Source organism: Papilio machaon, chromosome 16 (genome assembly GCF_912999745.1).
Source record: "Papilio machaon chromosome 16, ilPapMach1.1, whole genome shotgun sequence".
Taxonomy (NCBI): Eukaryota; Metazoa; Arthropoda; class Insecta; order Lepidoptera; family Papilionidae; genus Papilio; species Papilio machaon.
The window spans coordinates 1,870,228-1,874,775 of record NC_060001.1 but is presented as its reverse complement, the minus strand read 5'-3'; positions in this window follow the sequence as shown (position 1 = coordinate 1,874,775).

Sequence of the window (4,548 nt, the reverse complement as noted above, 5' to 3'; positions counted from 1 at the left end):
AATTTCAAGCTTCTAACTGTTAAAATGACAATACTTCCATACAAATTACCACCCCCACTTCTCAGGCTCTAGACTATCTGTGTACCAAATTTCATTTAAATCGGTTCAGTAGTTTTGGCGTGAAAGCGAGACAGACAGACAGACAGAGTTACTTTCGCATTTATAATATTAGTAAGGATGACAGTGCCACCGCCTTGGGCGCCGGTCCTATCATTTCTAACGATATTGTAATTAGAGACTTTCGGGTCCCTCATAGCCGGTTTGAGAAAGGTTTCCTGCACGAGTAACACGTCGACTTGATGATCGCGAAGGAAGTTATGAATTTCGTCGCGTTGTTTTCTAACACCGTTCGAGTTGAAAAAAGCTACGATAATTCAACGCGGTTTGACTCTGCCATTATTATGCGCGAGGGGCGGATGACTACAATTATTTAACGCGTTTGCAGCCATCGGAAAGCCTAATTGTGTTCGAGAGCACTGACGATGTGCTTGTACTTCTTAAATACTTTTGCACTGTGTACCAGTTTGCGGATGATACATGTCTGATGGCTGCTGACAGAGACATCGCGGTGGCTGAACGCCAAATACAATCGGATTTTGACGCGCTTTGTAAATGGTCGCATGATGCTGGTTTAGTACTCAATGCTGACAAAACTAAATTTATGCATGTGCATTCGAGCCACAATCGGTGCTCTCCGAATAAAATTATTAAAATTTTAGCACACAGTCACATGTGTCTTCACAGTGGAAAGTGCACATCTAACTGTGTGCCTCTTGAGCAGGTCCATGAGCATAAATATCTTGGCCTGGTTATAGATGATAGGTTTAGTTGGTCGCGACATATAAATAAGACATGTGATAAGCTAAGGGCAATCATGGCTAAATTTTATATAATAAAAGATAGAATACCTTACAATGTTCTAATCACTATGTATATGGCATTAGTAGAAAGTATAATATCATACGGATTAAGTAGCTACGGACGAACTTATAAAACATACCTAAATCAAATATATAATATACAATATAAAATTTTAAAACTAATAACACCAGCGAAAATAAAACAGAATTATTCTAAAGACCCTATAAAACTATTTAAACATTGTAAAGTAATTCCAGTACATAAAAAAGTAGAATATAACTTATTAGTTGAACAATATTTTCGGAATGAAATTCAGCTTCCAATTAATCATAAACTTACAACTAGGAGTATAACAAATAAAAAATTGTCAATTCCAGAACATGTCAATGTATATGGTATGCGTACATAAGAATATATAAATCCAACATTAATAAATAATTTAATTTAATTTAATTAAAAATAACATAAACTACAAAAATTTAAAAAACATACTTAAAGACCACTATCTTAAATCCTGAGCGTTATATAATTATTACCCGTTGTGCACCCTGTATATGACGGTATGAGCGATCTCACTTAGTTGCTGTTTAAAAAAATTAATCTAAACTTACCTTCAGTTATATTTTATAGCGTAGTACCAAAGTGTCTGGACAAACCCACGATGGGTTTATAGACACTTTTAATATAACTTTGTATTTTGTACCCTGTTTAATATAAATAAATAAAAAAAAAAAAAAAAAAAAAATCAAGTACAGTCGGGTGCCTATATTTCCTGACGCCTTTTCGTATTCGTCGGCGAACGTTAAGACTTCCTCCATGTTGAGGCCTGAAAGACGATTGAGGGATTCAAACGGATTCCCTGTCGTTTTAGGTGGCGTAGGCATTGCCACCGGCTTGACCGGTACCGGTTTAGCAATGGGCGCGGTAGATGTATTGTGCGCGGGTGCGCTAGCGGTGGGCCTGTTACTGCCCCATGCGGGGGTGTTAGTTTTCCACGATGGTTGAAGTGGTGGAAATTCGTTGGCTGATGGTATCGGAAGCGTTAGACGTCGCGACGGTCGCTGGGGTTGCGATTGGATTCGCTTTGGTGCCTTCGGACATCCGTGATAGTTGGCGGTATGATCACCGCGGCAAAGGACGCATGCAGGCTTCCCGAAAGCCTCTAATAATGATTTGTCTTTCGGCCTTGTACAATCCGATGTGCCATGGTCGCCTAAGCACTTAACGCACCTAGGGCGGGCGAAACAGTAGTGGGCCGAATGCCCATACAACTGGCATTTAAAGGGTTCAACTAGTAGCCCGCTAAGGCCACAGATTGACTTAACGTCAAAAATGGCCTTCCCTTCGGGCGACAGGTCTAAGTGGACCTGCACCAGGTCAATGGGCGATTTAGTGCGCCTGTTGGTCATGCGGAAGACGCTAATGACCGGAAATTTTTGTTCTTTAAGAGACCTGACGATATCTTCGACGGGGATTTCCTTAGGGATGCGTTTGATCACCACTCTAAGGATACGCTCGTCGGCGAGCGTGTACGTGTGATAATAAACCTCCTTTTCTTGGAGGAATCGGGTTACGAATCTGAAGGCCTCGGCGGTCTCCAGCTGCATTCTGATCCCCTGGGCTGTCGCTGAAGCGACGACCTTAAACTTGTTGGACGTGGCCGATTGGATCATCGGCCACTTGTCCTGGGCTTGTATATAAATGGGCGGAGGTTTTTTGTCTAGCAGCGCGCGGGCTGCTGGGGGAGCCGAACGGACAGCCGACGGTGGCTGAGTAGCGGGCGTTACGGGCGCAGTTTTGGGCGGCGCGACGGGGATGGTCATGAGGGACGGGATTTGAACCGGCTGGGAAGATCCGGGTTCGAGCTGGGGACATGGGCGCGGCGCCTTCTGAGGCACGGGAGATGGGGACGATGATGACGCCGACGAGGGAGCGGGGGAAGAGCGCTTCTTGCGCTTCTTCTTGTTCCTCACCTCCGTGAACAAGCCGCCTGCATCTTCGGGGTTGTCGGGGGACAAGGGGGAGTCCAACTCCATCTCCTCAGTGTCGGTAGTTGATGGCGTCGAGTCGAGCGATTTAGGAGGCACTGCGGGGGCCCCGGATTCCGATTCCAATAAAGAGGCGGTTAAAGCCTTGAACGCATCAGGGAACTTAGCCCTGAGGAAGTCAAGGACGCCTACTAAACTCTGGTCCGCCATTTGGACTTATGGTGGACCAAATCTAATTTATATGTAGTTTCCCGGTGGGATGCCGGGGTGTGTATCCCTAGCTCCCTCCCTGCTGGGTTTAGCAGGGAGGATGTGTGCCTACTACGTGTAGCCCTAGTGTGTCCGAGTGCCGATCTTATTGTGCACTCGGGTGTGTACTTAGGTCTAACTAAAGCTACCCGTGGGCTCCAAAGGGCCAAGCGTGGACCAACGTTGACTAGGGCACTACCCAAGGCCAATGATGGAGGTCCCTTCCGAATTACGCGGTTCCCTGAAGGGGAAACGCAGGCGAACGGGGCTGCCTGACTAGCTTCGTTATCACCGTTAGGTATCCGCTAGCCTTTCTCAATATTGCGGTTATTAAGATATTGCTCAGCGCAGTGAAAACTGCACTTCACAATTTCTTTCACGCAGTTCCCGAAGTCGGAAACAATGACGTCGCTATCCCAAGAAAACAGATGGCTTGCCAGACGGCAGAGCAATAATAGTTCCTTAGCGGAACAATAGACGTTACGACGTTCTACCTAGAAACTAGGATTAGCGCTTACCAGAAGGCGGGCGCAATAAAACTTGCGCCGACACAATCGGCTCGCGAACAAAGGACGGCGGCACCTTTTATGGCGCGCGCAGGTGCGGATTGCTCAACGTAATGTCGGGCGGAGCGACAGATGTGCGGCGAGCGAACACGTCCGTTCGCCTCAACAGTCTGTAGCGGAGTATTCTAAATGAGCTGCGCATTGGCTTATATAGGCTGGCTACGCTTCCCCCTCCAGGCATGGCAGGTGTCATTGGCGGTGGGAAGATGACGTAGGCTTGCAACTGGCGACATCTATTGGCGTGTTGTTACACTTAGGCTTGCAACTGGCGACATCTATTGGCGTGTTGTTACAACTTATAACTAATTATGTATCTCACAATTCAAATATTATATTTAAACATTTTTCCTATTATATTTGATGGTTTTTATTTACTTTTAAGGTGAACAATAAAACATTACGCTTTAGCATTTACACATTTATTCACTTGGGTCTAAGCAGACTTATGCTATATGTTTGTCAAGACAATATAAAAATGACTAACAATAATATATATTACTCCTTATTAATACAATGAATACATAATACACAAGAGGAAATATTTTTAGAACTCATCTGTATAACAACATAAACAAATACAGGATAAATTTAAAATATAACATCTTCAGTTCACATAGATATAGTTCAAATGATAAAATAAGATCTTGGTAATAATTTCAATTGGTCAATTAAAAAAAAAAACAATTTAACTTAGGACACAAGCATTTGATGAAAATGTCTAGGATTTTTAATTTACTTTATTTCTTAACCAACAATTAAGTTCTATAAATAGAAAATCTTCGGGTTAAATACAAGTGTTTATTCAATGATAAGAGATATACACTGTTTTAATTATTGTGGAACAGCCTTTCCCATGTTTCTCATAGTACACAATGGAAATTTCC